This window comes from Nicotiana tabacum, chromosome 24, assembly GCF_000715075.1.
Source record: "Nicotiana tabacum cultivar K326 chromosome 24, ASM71507v2, whole genome shotgun sequence".
Lineage (NCBI taxonomy): Eukaryota > Viridiplantae > Streptophyta > Magnoliopsida > Solanales > Solanaceae > Nicotiana > Nicotiana tabacum.
This window is the reverse complement of record NC_134103.1, coordinates 77,353,001-77,369,071: the sequence shown is the minus strand read 5'-3', so window position 1 is coordinate 77,369,071 and position 16,071 is coordinate 77,353,001.

The window sequence follows — 16,071 nt, the reverse complement described above, 5'->3', positions numbered from 1 at the left end:
AACTCATTGCTAAAAAATTGATTGTAGTGACGAATGGCGATGACCGTCCTAATGTAACTGACAACCCGTTTCCAATACACAATGATGTTCATTTTATGGGAATGATTGGCCGATATCAAGAATACAAGCCGGTCGGTCGAGCATAATTAACAGCGGGAACGATTCAAGAGAGAACCAAACTGGAAGTAAGTCCAAGCCAAGATGTGCCATTGATTGTGAAGGAGCCCCGAGCTCAGAAAAGGCAACTTTATTTGTTCCCAAGGTCTCAAGGTTGGAAGTTCGCTACAATGTTCCAAGCCCAAGGTTGTATGTCCTTGGAGGCCACCTCATCACAAGGCATAATCAGGGCGGTACGAAGGGTATAACAGAGCAGATCATAATCAATCCTGCCATATAACCCCGTGTGATAAACACGAAAACCATTCCTTGGAACTACAACAAAACTGTAGTGACCTACAAAGGCAAGGAAATCAAAGAAGAAGTGGGGGAAACTATAGGTTTGACTTGATCGGGGAGGTGTTACTCTACAGAAGAGTTGAGGAAGGCCAAGCAAATCAGAGAAGGCCAAATGCCAATAAAGAAACCAGTCACTGAAGAAGAGGCAGAAGAGTTTTTGAAAAATATGAAAGTTCAGGATTACTCAATCATTGACCAGTTGAGAAAGACTCCTGCCCAAATCTCTTTGTTATCTATGCTCATACACTCATAAGAGCATGCCCGTGTACTAATCAAGATCCAAAACGAGGCACATGTCTTAGAGAAGACCACCGTGAATCAGTTAGAGAAGGTGGCCAACAGATTTTTCAAGGTGAACAAAATCTCCTTTACCGATGATGAACTTCCCGAGGAGGAAGCCGGGCACAATAGGGCTTTGCAACTGATTGCCAAATGTGAAGGGTATTATGTAAAACGACTCATGGTTGATGGAAGCTCAAGTGTAGATGTATGCCCTCTCTCTACCTTGCAAAGCATAAAGATCAATACAAACAGAATCTGACGCAACAATGTTCGCATCCGGGCTTTTGATGGCTCAACGAGAGATACCATTAGGGAGATCAACCTCACCATGACGATTGGGCCAGTTGATTTTGAAATTGCTTCCAAGTAGTGGGCATGAAAACTTCTTATAACTTTCTTCTTGGAAGGCCATGGATCCATACGGCCCGAACTGTGCCATCCACCTTGCATTAGATGCTAAAATTCGAACATGACATACAAAAAATTATTGTTCATGGAGAAGACGAGTCATCCATTTATAAAGACCCATTAATCGTGTGTATTGAGGCCAAGGAAGGGTGTGAGTCAATTGTCTATCAGGCTTTCGAAGTGGTTGCTGTGGACCATGTTGAGGAAGGAAAGCTTATTTTGCATCCTTGTCTTTCCGCCACGTCTGTAATGGTGGCTTCACTTATGCTGATATAAGGTTATGAGCCAAGAAAAGGCTTGGGGGCATCATTGCAAGGAATTTCAGAACCCATTTCTCCTTTTAGTAACAAGGGTACTTTTGGTTTAGGTTTCAGGCCAACACAAGCAGACGAAGACAAAGCCAAGCACCACAAAAAGCATGGGTGTCTCTTGCAGCAACCTATCCCTCACATTTTCTATACTTTTGTTAAGCCACGACTCCAAGAGGGTCAAAATTCCTCGGCACAGGAAAATATTGACGAAATTTGCCATGGCCTCAGCCAGATATTTTTTGAAGTGAATATGATCCAGGCTGGTGATGGCATTAGTCGTGCCGATATGCAACTAATTGGCCCAGACACCACGCTCAACAACTGGGAAGCAACTCCTCTCCCCACAAGGAATGAGTCTTGGTAGTTTGCTTTTGTAGGTTTGTTTTGTACTTTGGGTTACTTTCAGGGTTGTAATCCAAACATCTTAGTATGATTGTTTTGTTTTATTGTTAACCCTTCTATCCTTTCAAATTCAATGAAATGCAGTTCAGTTTCGTATTAAGTTTTGTATATTTTCCTTTTCCTAATTCCTGTCATTTTGTTTCCATTTCAGTTTTTTTAATGTCGGCTTTAATAACATGACATGCATGCGGAATTCACACACAAATCTTAAAAAGATTTTAAAATAATGCATCAAGAGGCAGAATATGATGAAGATGAGGTTGTTAAGGAAATAAAAAAAGAGTTGGGACTATTTGAAAACAAGCCTAAGCCCAACCTCAGTGAAACCGAGCCAATTAATATCGGAAGTCATGAAAAAGTTAAAGAAACAAAGATAAGCATTCACACTGAACAAAAAAATAGAGATGCTTTGATTCAACTTTTATTTGAATACAGAGATGTGTTTGCTTAGTCTTATGATGATATGCCGAGTTTAAGTGCTAATCTAGTGGTTCATAAGCTTCCTACGTGTCTTGATTTTCCACCAATCCAAAAAAAAAACAACGAAAATTTTAAACGGATATGAGTGACAAAATCAAAGGGGAAATAATGAAGCAACTGAGCGCCAATGTGGTCAGAGCTGTCCGATACACCACCTGGGTGGCAAATGTTGTTCATGTGCCAAAGAAGGATGGAAAAATCAGAGTCAATGTTGACTACAGGGACCTGAGCAAAGCAAGTCCAAAGGATAATTTTTCTTTACCAAATATCTACATTATTGTAGATAATTGCGCAAAGCATGAGATGAAATCATTCATGGATTGCTATGATGGGTACCACCAGATTCTGATGGATGAGGATGATGCAGAAAAGACCTCTTTCACCACTCCATGGGGTACCTATTGTTACAGGGTCATGCCATTCGTTTTGAAGAATATAGGGGAAACTTACATGAGGGCCATGACTACCATTTTCCACGACATGATGCACAAAGATATTGAAGTGTATGTCGATGATGTTATCATAAAATCAAAGACACAGGCTGATCACATGTGCGATTTGAAAAAGTTCTTCGAACGGCTGCGAAGGTATGACCTTAAGCTCAATCCAGCCAAGTGTGCATTAGGGGTTTCGTCTGGTAAGCTCCTCGGTTATATAGTCAGTCGGAGAGGCATCAAATTGGATCCATCTAAGATAAAGTCCATTCGAGTCCTGCCATCCATGAAGAACAAAACTGAAGTCATCAGTTTGCTCGGAAGGTTGAACTACACCAGTAGGTTCATTTCTCAACTCACAACCATGTGCGAGCCCATCTTTAAATTGTTTAAAAAGGAAGTTGCGCTTGAATGGACAAGCGACAGCCAAAAAGCATTCGACAGGATCAAAGACTATCTGTCGAAACCCCCTGTACTGGTCCCACCTGAACCGGGTAGGCCTTTTTTTATATCTATCAGAGATGGATAATTCATTTGGATGCGTTCTGGGGCAACATGATGCGACATGCAAAAAGGAACAATTAATCTATTATTTGAGCAAGAAGTTCACCAATTAGGAGGTTAAGTATACCCTTTTAGAAAGGACTTGTTGTGCTTTGACTTGGGTCGCTCAGAAGTTGAGGCATTATCTTTTGGCTTACACTACTTACCTCATATCCAGAATGGATCCCTTGAAGTACATCTTCCAAAAGCAAATGCCCACTGGCAGGCCCGCAAAGTGGAAAATTCTGCTTACAGAGTTCGACATCGTCTATGTCACTTGCACCGCAATGAAAGCACAAGCTTTGGCTGATCATTTGGCAAAGAATCCAATCGATGATGACTATGAGCCACTAAACACATACTTCCTAGACGAAGAGGTCAACTCAATAGAGGAAGTAGTTCCGGACAACAACCATGCATGGAGAATGTATTTTGATGGGGCTGTCAATAACAAAGGAGTTGGTATCGGGGCAATCCTCATCTCACCTATTGGACAACATTACCGTGCAACGGCATGACTTCGATTCTTCTGTACCAATAATACGGCAGAATACGAGGCTTATATCATGGGTCTGAAAATGACCCTCGATCTGGATGTGCATGAACTATTGGTTATGGGAGATTTTGACTTGCTTATCCGGCAAGCCCAAGGAGAATGGGAGACTTGAGATATCATGCTTATTCCATACAGACAATGTATACAAGACATGAGCAAAAGATTCAAATCCACCGAGTTCAGGTACATTCCCTGGTTTCACAACGAGCTAGCGGATGCCTTGGCTACCTTAGACTCGATGCTCCCTTATCCAGGAAACACTCATATTGATCCATTAGAAATTCAAGTTTGGAATCAACACGGTTATTGCAATACAATTGAGGCAGAACCAGATGGTGAACCATGGTATCATGACATAAAACGATTTCTGAAAACAAGGGAGTACCTAGAGCATGCCAAAGGAGACCAAAAAAGAACTATAAGGCGGCTCGCTGGTGGTTTCTTCCTGAATGGGGAAATTTTATACAAAAGGACCCCAAATTTAAACTTGTTGAGATGCATAGATTCCATAGAAGCTGAACGTATCATGAGTGAAGTGCATTCGGGGATATGTGGGCCTCACATGAATGGATATGTTTTGGCGAAAAAGATTTTACAAGCGGGGTATTATTGGCTTACTATGGAGCGAGATTGCTTCAGTTTTGTTCGCAAGTGTCACCAATGCCAGATTCATGGTGACCTGATTCACTCGCCTCTGTCGGATTTACATCCTATGTCCTCTCCCTGGCCTTTCATTGCTTGGGGAATTGATGTTATTGGTCCAATCGAGCCAAAGGCTTCAAACGGGCATAAATTCATTTTAGTTGCCATTGATTACTTCACCAAGTGGGTAGAGGCAGTCACTTTCAAAGCAGTAACGAAGAAAACAGTGGTAGATTTGGTTGATTCCAACATCATCTGTCGCTTTGGTATACCAAAGACCATTATTATGGACAACACAGCCAATCTAAATAGTCATTTGATGAAGGAAGTATGCGAGCAATTTAAAATTATTCATCGTCGTTCTACCCCTTACCGTCCAAAATCCAATGGAGCCGTTGAAGCGACAAACAAGAACATCAAGAAGATTCTTAGGAAGATGATCCAAGGGTCAAGGCAATGGCATGAAAAGTTGCCTTTTGCTCTTTTGGGATACCGCACGACTGCTTGCACATCTGTGGGTGCAACTCTTTATTTGTTGATTTATGGAACTGAAGCTGTAATACCGGCTGAAGTCGAAATTCCCTCTCTCCAAATCATTGTGGAATCAGAGATTGAAGACACCGAGTGGGTCAAGACCAGATTAGAACAGCTAATGCTGATTGATGAAAAACGACTAGCAACAGTGTGTTTTGGCCAATTATACCAGTAAAGAATGGCACACGCTTATAATAAGAAAGTGCGCCCAAGGCACTTTGAGGTAGGCCAGCTCATTTTGAAATGCATCACTCCACACCAAGTAGAAGCTAAAGGAAAGTTCGCCCCGAACTGGCAAGGACCCTACATCATCAAGAAAGTGTTACCAAAAGGGGCCTTGCACTTGGTAGATGAAGAAGGACGGGTACCAGTCATGACTATTAACACTGATGCAGTCAAAAGATATTATGTTTGATATATATCCACTGCGGAACTTTCATACATGATTTTCTCAGAACGAGATGACGAAGGCTATCACTACTCATTATCTCAAATAGGTGTCACCCTTTTGTTAATCCTTTTGAGCTGTATTTGTCGTCTTTGTTTTACCTCTTTTTGGAACCTTAGTACTTGTAAAAGCAAAAATGAAAAAAAAAACTTCTGAGTCAGTGAACTATGTCCGACCTGATTCTGAAAGGATATGTAGGCAGCCTTACTCTGGGTTCGGTCCCATCACAACAAAAAACCCATATTCCCAATACTCTCAAAAATTGGGGCAGAATTTGTTTTATTTTACGTTTTTTCCCCGTAAAAACGGTTCCAAAAGTTGTAACTCAATACAAGGTTCTTTTCACCTTTTCCCTATTAGGAACTTCTGATTTATCTTTGATAATGTTTGAAGTCCCCATGCCAAGGGCGTTGGCAACCTTCTGCATGCAGTATTTTAGTAAAAAAAAGAAAATAAATAGAAAAAGAAATGAGAGAGTCTTATCGGTGAAAACCCGTATGGGCACTGTAAGGCGACAATGAGCAGAGAAATGAGAGAGTCTTATTGGTGAAAACTCAGAGGGGCACCATAAGGCGATGGTGAGCAGAGAAATGAGAGAGGTCAGTTAGCGAAAACCCGCAAAAGGTGCTACTAGCCGAATGAGGGTCTTCGATACTCAGGCATGAGCATAACCAAAACAGTTTCAAGATGAACATTTGCGACGGATTTTGAGAATTAGACAGCTCAGATGGATCATCCGTCTAGTCCAAAATGCATGTCATGATTCATTGAAGTCGGCACATACCTCGAGATAAGTCTCCTTATTTCTCTCTCCGAAAGGGACACCTTTTGTTTAAACACAATTCCTTTTTTCACTTTCAATTGCTCTTATATTTTTCCCATAATTTTTCTTTGAGTCCCTTTGGTCTAATCTTGCATAAAAATCAAAGCAAAGAAATGGCTGCAAAACTGGCTACAGCTTCCCCGTAATACCGAGCACAATTAGGGGCACATACTGCATTGACGAAGGCACAAATCCATCTGTGATCTCTTTTGATAAGCCAAACAAAGAATCTCAAAGAAACTGAAAAGGTTGCCTAAGCAAGATTTGCTTCATGGGAAAAGTTGATAAGCACTACGAACACAAACTGATACTAGGTGCAAGACAATTAAGTTTGATTTTAAAGGAAAAATTGCCTTACCTTAGGGACAAGGGTTGGCGGTACCCTAGACATCCAGGTATGAAATAGTCAGGAGGAACGCCGGAAAGCCAAGGTCTCCATAATGCGATACAGAGTATCCGAGCATCTCGGTACCACACTGACAGAATCGGTTCTTCGACGGTAGTAGCCGTGAATGCATACTATTTAGGGCATCAAGTCCACAAACTGACCACCACTTTGAAGACTCACAATTTTTCTTTGTTTGAAGCAGGAAAAAAGTAGTGCAGAATGGCGATTCTCAAAGGACGAATGTCACCAAAGGTAAGTTCCTCAAAATTTCCATTTTTTCTTTCAGCATGCATCACTACTTTTCATACCTCCCATTTTTGTAGCTTAACCCAGGTAGAACCTTTTCACCTAGGGGGATCCAGCTCATATTTTCGGGTAGAAGTACTCTTCGCTCAGGCTCTTTTACGTAGCTTAGCCCATGTAGAACCTTTTCGCCTAGGGGGATTCAGCTCATATTTTCGGGTAGAAGTGCTCTTCGCTCTGGCTGGTTTACGTAGCTTAACCCAGGTAGAACCTTTTCCCCCAGGGGGATCCAGCTCATATTTTCGGGTAGAAGTACTCTTCGCCCAGGCTTGCTTTTCGGAGCTTAACCCAGGTAGAACTTTTTTCACCTAGGGGGATCCAGCTCATATTTCCGGGTAGAAGTACTCTTCGCCCTGGCTTGTTTTTCATAGCTTAATCCAGGTAGAACCTTTTCACCTAGAGGATCCATCTCATAGTTTCGAGTAGAAGTACTTGTCGTTCAAGCTTGTTTTACGTAGCTTAACCCCAGGTAGAACCGTTTTGCCTAGGGGGATCCAGCTCATAGTTCCGGGTAGAAGTACTCTTCGCTCAAGTTGTTTCACGTAGCTTAACTCAGGTAGAACCGTTTCGCCTAGGGGGATCTAGCTCATAGTTTCGGGTAGAAGTACTCTTCACCCAGGCCTGTTTTACGTAGCTTAACCTAGGTAGAACCTTTTTGCCTAGGGGGATCCAGCTCATATTTTCGGGTAGACGTACTATTCGCTCAGTTCATTTTACGTAGTTTTGCTCAGGTTGAACCTTTTCACCTAGAGGGATTCAGCACTTCTTCGTAATACAGGGTGCCTACCCTTGGTTACTTTCTTTCTCAGTAATACAGGATACCAACCTCTAGTTACATTCCTTCTCAGTAATACAGGGTATCAACCCCTCATTACATCAATTTTCAGTAATACAGGACGCCAACCCCTAGTTACATTTCAGATCAGTAATATAGGGTACCAATCCCTGGTTACATTTCTTTTTAGTAATATAGGGTATCAACCCTTGGCTAAATTTCTTCTCAGTAATACAGGGTATCAACCCCTGGTTACATTATTTTTCAGTAATACAGGGCGCCAACCCCGGTTATATTTCACATCAGTAATACAGGGTACTAACCCCTGGTTACATTTCTTTTCAGTAATATAGGGTATCAACCCCTGGTTACATTCTTCTCAATATTACAGTATACTAACCCCTGATTACATTTCTTTTTAGTAACGTAGGGTACACCACTCCCTAGTTGATTTGAGCTTAAATGCAGGGTACACCACTCCATAATATCTTTGTTAATATAGGATACACCATTCCCTAGTCGTATTTTCCCAACATAAGGTACACCAACCCTTAGTTGAGACATCATTTTGACAAGAAGGGTACACAATAATTCACGAAATTTTTCTAGTGAAAACTGTTGGAGAAAAAATTTGTTTGTTTATTTGTTTTGGTGTCTGAGTAGGTTTTACCTCGAGGCACAGGTTCGAGATGACTAAAAGAAGAATTCTCAATCCAGAATAAAGAAAAAAAAAGAAGTTGAATCAAAATGCAGAAGCAGATGGAAAGGATATGAACTGCTCAAGACGACTGAAGTTACGAGCTTTACATTTTTCGTTTTGATCAGAAGAAACCGTAGAAGAATGAACTAGCACCCGCAACTAGATAGCGTCAAAGTTCATATCAGAGTCTGCGTGAAGAACCAGTCAAGACTCAATATCAAGTTTTAGAAGGCTTATAGATAGGAATCTTGTAACTGATAGCTGATAGACTTGTTTAGTTTCTTTTGATCTTGATGTAATAACAGGACCACGGACCGGAGTCTCGACGGAACCTCACTCGACTCTCCAACTCATCATTCCATCATTACATTCTTCATCCTTGAATTACACACGACGTGATTCCCTTAAACTCGGGATATGTAGGTTGTCCAAAACCAAGACCCAATTGCACTGTTTTCTCTTCTCTATATTTCTTTCCCTTTGAATAAAGATATGTTCAAAAATTAGTTACATCACTCACTTTGTCTTTGCCTGAAAACTCTCCATGTTTCCAAACAAAGAGGGGCATGTTGTGAGTACCTAAATTTTGACCATATTTAAATTTTTATCACATTCTACTATGTAAATATTTTTAGGGGTTTAATCTACAGTTTTAGCTTTGTTACACTTTTTTTTAGGGTAAAAAATTAAAAAATTAATTTAAACTGTCAATTATTACTATTAATATTATTTTTATTTTTATATTTATTTAAAATAAAAAATAAAACAAAAAATTAAATATTTTTTTAAAAATTTCGGTTTGAATATAAAAAAGGTAAAAAGGGGAAGTAAGGAATTAAAAAATAAAAGTAAATGAAGGTGGGGAATATTATTTTTTTTAAAAAGAAGGAAAATGGGAAGTGAAATTTGTTTTTATTAAAAAAACATATAACAATAAAAAAAATATAAAAAAATTTGAAAATTTTCAATTTTTTTCTATAAATAGAAGAGAAAAGAGAGGAGAGAGAAAAGAGAGAAAAAAAGAAAGAGGGAGGAGGGAATTGAGAGAAATATTTTTCTTCTTTTATGCTAAGGGAATTTCCACTTGTGTCATTCTTTCTTCGTTTTTCTTTCAAAAAATCCAGCAATTCATCATCCAAAACCCAACAAAAATACTTCATAACATTCCCTTTTACACGCCAAATAGTGAAGTCAATAGTCGAGGTCGAGGATTCCGTTGGAGCTCTGTTCACTAGCTTTGATGTTCTTCTTCGCTTATGCTTGTTCGACGTTCGTTTGAGTTGCTGTATCTGTTATTGGAAACTCATTTAATTGGAAATTTTGCATTAAAGGTTTATTCTTTCCTCTGTTCTTTTTATCTTATTTCATGTGATTTTATTTATTTGCCTTTAAACTTTATAAATAATAATGTAAGTTAGTCCTTAAATGCTATATGCTTAATCATGTTTTTGAAAATATGATATTCAAACTTGCTTTAAAGTTGGGAAGATTTGGACCCTAATATGTTTGGGCTTCAATTGTTGGGCTGTAAGGTATTGGTATATGATGGTTTATTTATTCAAATATCTAAAATCATACACTTCTTCCACAAGTAATTCCATAATTCATGACCTTATAATATTCTCAAAGTTTAGGAAGAATAATGAACAATGTTGGAGTGCTTTAGGCGCGCTTTTAATTAGTTTATCGCGATTATGTATACGTTCGCATGGTATAACTATGATTTCCAAAATTAAATTCGAAGTATGTATTCGCGCAACTTTGGCCAAAACAATCTTAATATAATAAAAATGCTATTAATTGTGTACACGTACGCGTGACATAATTTTGGCACAATAAACAAAACGGATTCACACACGTGATTCGTTTCAAAGATAATTTTATATTTTAATAATTAAAAGCGGATAGATAAAATATGAAAACCAATAAATCACAGTTTATTCAAAATTAATTCAAGCCAAGTTGTAGTCAATAAAGCGACCGTACTAGAATCACGAGACTCGGGGAATGCCATACACCTTCTCCCCGATCAACAAAATTCCTTACCCGGACTTTGTTTTCGCAGACTAATAATAAAAGAGTCAAATCTTCTTTTGAATAGGGATTCAAATAAAAGGTGACTTAGAACACCTAAAATAATCCCTACTTCAAAAATGTCACTTGAATTGGAAAAACTCTTTAACTCACGACAATACATACATATCTTTTGGGGGGGGGGGGAGGGGAGGGGGGAGGAGGAGGTGTGACAACTATTAACTGTAATTAACATTCCCAACCTTAGATTGCTCATTTACCTTTCCATATCAACTAGAATTTAGATTTTTAATATGCATGTAGTATGACAAGATTGGTTTTTCTTTTGCTTAATTAACAAGAAAGTTTTAAGTGGCCAATAATTTGTTTTTGAAAATATTACTTTAAGTGATCAATGATTAGTTTGGTTACTTTAATATATTATTAATAATTAATTGCTCTTCAGTATCAAAAAGGTCAAGTTTAATACCCAAAGAAAATTGACAACACTAGCAAATTTTATGAATTTTAAAAATTTTATGGACGATAATGTCACGACCTAAAATCCCACCACAGGCGTCGTGATGGCACCTAGTCTCTAAGACTAGGTAAGCCGATTTCCATTGCAATTTTGAAGCCATTTTTTAAAATTAAATAAGTAACCAAAACTAACAGCGGAAATAATTACAATATACAACCTCCCAAGACTGGTAGTACTTAGTCACGAACTCTAACTGAATACATAGAATGACCACGAGAACCGAATATATAATACTGTTTGATTACAAGTTAACAGTATAATGAAATAAAAGGACTCCAAGGAACTGCGACGACCAAGCAGCTCTACCTTGAATCCTTAAGACCCCACTTTAACTCTGCTCAAGTCTGTTATCTTAAATACCTGGCTCTGCATAAAAATGTACAGAAGTGTAGAGTGAGCACACCACAGCGGTGCCTAGTAAGTATCAAGACTAACCTCAATGGAGTAGAGACGAGGTACAGTTAAGACACTCACTAGTCTAATACCCTGTGCAATATAGCAGTATACAATGGTACTGAAAAATAACTAACAATGATAACAACAGCTCAACCAGTGATATCACAACAATGCAACATAAAACAACCAATGATATGCATAGTAAGACAATAAGATCACTATTTAATATCGCTCAATAATTAATAAATACAATTACACCCAGTTAAATTAAGTTCTTCAATTAAATATCCTTCACATATAATTCTACCAATTAACTCTCTTTCAAATATAATTATCCTCAAATAATTATCTTTCAAATATAATTCTTTTATATAATACTTTCTAAATAAAAAGAAATCCTTCCAAATAAATATTTTGAATATAATTCTTCAATTAAAAAGTCACCATGTGACACCTCATTTCATAATAATAAAAATACGGGTCTCAACCCAATTTCATATTTTTCATAAATACGGGTCTCAGCCCATTATTAAATCATTATATTTCTCCGGTACATTGTGCCCTCATTTCATATCTCAACTGCACAGACAACTCACATGCCAAATATCATTATCATTTAGTCACAGCACCTCGTGCCCAGATTTCATATCACAATTACACGAACAATTCACATGCCAATATTCTCAATGTATATAAGATCCACATGATCAATTTATTTCCACTAAAGTGAGTTTAAAAGTTTTTAAATCAAGTAAGAAATCAACAAAGAATTGAATTTTATTTTATTTTATTTTTTAAAATTATTTGGGTGAAAAAAATATCCTTGCACTTATATCAAAGCATCAGATAAACTACTGGTTTGGTTATAAAACTATTTAATTTAAAACATAATAATAATTTTTTTTATTTAAATCAACTTAATCATTGAAAATCAATAAGAAAAACTAGAAATATACTTCTTTAGAGTCTCGTGCTAAAAAGCCAAAGTCTACACAATACAACTAGGAGCACAAAGCACATAATAATAAAGTCAACTAGTACACCACAGAAGAAGACAAGAAATTACATATTAAATAAAACCAAATCACCCAAGGTAAGAACATGAATAAAGAAATATCAACAGGGCACTCCCGAGGTACCGCCTCGTAGTCCCAAATCATAAATAAATTCACAATATCTCATTTACTTATATCACCGTGGGAGCCTTCACATTAAATTTTTAAAGAAATTATTTTTTCCGAAATAGCATCCCGCGTTTTAGCCACCCTTATCACACCGCATGACTTCTAGTAGTTCCCCTACTAGCCACGCGTTTCAAGCCACCCTTATCTCACCGCATGCGTTTCATCCCCTACTAGCCACATGTTTCAAGCCACCCTTATCTCACCGCATGCGTTTTCAACACCCTGACCTTATATCACCGCATGGCTTCTAGTAGTTCCCCTACTAGCCACGCGTTTCAAGTCACCCTTATCTCACCGCATGCGTATCAATATCACAATATTTCACAAGTCGCACCTCAAGTGCCCAAATATCACAGCATTTCACAAATTGCACATCAAGTGTTCAAATCTTACAACATATCACAGATTGCACATCAGGTGCTCAAATCTTTCGACATATCACAAATTGCACATCAGGTGCTCAAATCTTACAACTTATCACAAATTGCACATCAAGTGCTCAAATCTTACAACATATCACAGATTGCACATCAGGTGCTCAAATCTTTCAACATATCACAAATTGCACATCAAGTGCCCAAATATTACAACTTGCCACATAAATCAACAATACATTATTTTCTACAATAAAGAGCCCATGGCTCAACCATAATGTGTACAAAAATCTTAACAAAATATCCGAAAGTGAACAACTCAACAAAATAATATTTCACAAATTGCACATCAAGTGCTCAAATCTTACAACATATCACAGATTGCACATCAGGTGCTCAAATCTTTCAACATATCACAAATTGCACATCAGGTGCTCAAATCTTACAACTTATCACAAATTGCACATCAAGTGCTCAAATCTTACAACATATCACAGATTGCACATCAGGTGCTCAAATCTTTCGACATATCACAAATTGCACATCAGGTGCTCAAATCTTACAACTTATCACAAATTGCACATCAAGTGCTCAAATCTTACAACATATCACAGATTGCACATCAGGTGCTCAAATCTTTCAACATATCACAAATTGCACATCAAGTGCCCAAATATTACAACTTGCCATAAATTGCACATCAAGTGCTCAAATCTTACAACATATCACAGATTGCACATCAGGTGCTCAAATCTTTCAACATATCACAAATTGCACATCAAGTGCCTAAATATTACAACTTGCCACATAAATCAACAATACATTATTTTCTACAATAAAGAGCCCATGGCTCAACCATAATGTGTACAAAAATCTTAACAAAATATCCGGAAGTGAACAACTCAACAAAATAATATTTCACATAAAAATCAAGGTGGCAATCACATCAAATCATCATGTAAAAATAATTTCAACAAATAAGGATCTAGGCATGACAAATAGAGGATTTAATAATTGCCAATACTTTCCAATTTAATACATAAGGGCGTCTAAGGATTTTTAATCCATGAAATTTGCACATATAAATCAAGTACGTACTCGTCACCTCGCGTACATGGATTTCAATTACACAATTTACACATAATACTCAATACCTGAGGGGTAATTCCCCCACTCTAGGTTAAGCAAGACACTTACCTCGACGAAACTAAGTCAATGTTTTAAATGATCTTCGTGAGTGAAGCTACCTTCGGACGGCTCAAATCTGAAATTCACCCCTTAATAATACTACGATGGTCCACCACACTAAACAAATTTTAATCTACAACAATGCAAAACAATTGCACCAATATTAGTAAACAAGTTTCCAGATTTTTGGTCATTTAGGCATTTTATCAAATACCTAGTAGGCATGAATCTCTACATATCTTAACCATAGAATTAGTTCATCCAACTACTACTATTTACCAATAATTTATCCCACCATCATTCTTAAACACATAACTTCCAACATCACATACATGACCATCCATCCACACCCAACCAACAAAATTTCATCAAATAATCACCTTTCAAACTCTACAATGGTCATGTATTTAAATTGGGAACATATGGCTTCCAATCGCCATACCATAAGTTCTAATACTTAATTGATACTCGTATTCCCATAATATATCCATACATGTAAGTCTAAGGGTGTAGGATTACCTTTTTGGAAGAAATATTGCAAAATCCTCCTTTGAGTTCTTGAAGAAATTTCTTGAAGATCTAAGTATTTTATGTGTAGATTTCATCAATACTAGTGTAGAAATAATGGAATTTCACATCAAGATAATGGGGGATTGCTACCTTGAAGAAGAGAGGAGTTGGTGGTCTTGAGAGAGTGGAGAAGAGCTCCAAAATTCGTCCAAATGAAGTGGGAAAAATGAACCCCGAAATTATATCTATAGGCCCAGATTTCTGAGTTTCGGATGCTGCTCTGGATGCTATGGCAGCACTTCACTGCCAGCCCCTTTTTCGGATGCGGCTCCGGATGCTTCGCATCCGCAGTCTCCTCTGTCAGCCTTTGGTAATTTGGTCATAACTTCTTGTAGAAATGTCCAAATGACGAACGGTTTGAAGCGTTAGAAACTAGACTCGAAGATATTTTATTTGATAGGTTGTGCATCACATAACACCTTATATATATGTAGATAATCTCGTTCTAAGTTAGGTCTTATGCCGAAACATAACAAATCGATCCGGAATGACCTCAAATTTTGCACACAAGTCGTAAATGACATAACGAAGCTATTCAAATTTTCGGAATTGAAGTCCAAGCCCGATACATCAAGGTCAACTCTCAGTCGACATTTTTCTTAAAATCTTCCATTTTTTAACTTTCACCAAAATGCGTCGAATTCTCCTACGGACTTCCAAATCCAAATCCGAACATATGCCTAAGTCTGAAATCTCCATACGAATCAAAACCGACGATTCACACAAGTCATAATACATCATATGAAGCTATTCAAGACTTCAAATAGTTGGAAGGAGAGTAAATGTTCAAAATAATAAGTCGGATCCTTACATATAATGATAAAATCAACAATCAACAAATGATTTTAAAACCTAAATTTAAAAACCTCAACATATAGACTTATTGAAGCAATCCTTGAGCTTCATATGATGTATTATGAAAGTAAAAGAAAAGTATTAAAAAAATATTCATGTAACATTAATAAAGAAGAGCTAAAGATATAGAGAATTTGTATTTCAATTATGAGATTCCTTGTCAAATATCAAGATGCTTGTACTCTCTAAACAAACGGAAGTCATTCATATAATTAAGAGACTATGTCACGAAAAATTATTTAAAAATTTGAAAAAAAAAATTTCTAAAAAAATTGAAGGGCCGGCACGTCCTAGCCCAGACCCTCTTAGGACTGGATTAAGCTTGTCATTTTTAGGCTCATTTAGATGACAGGTCCACCCGCCTTAGCCCACCAAATTTAAAAGCCTGTCTGGGTTGGATTGGGTTGTGTTGGCCGTTTTGACAGCTCTACACTTCGGTCATTACAGCAATAATGCATGACAAGG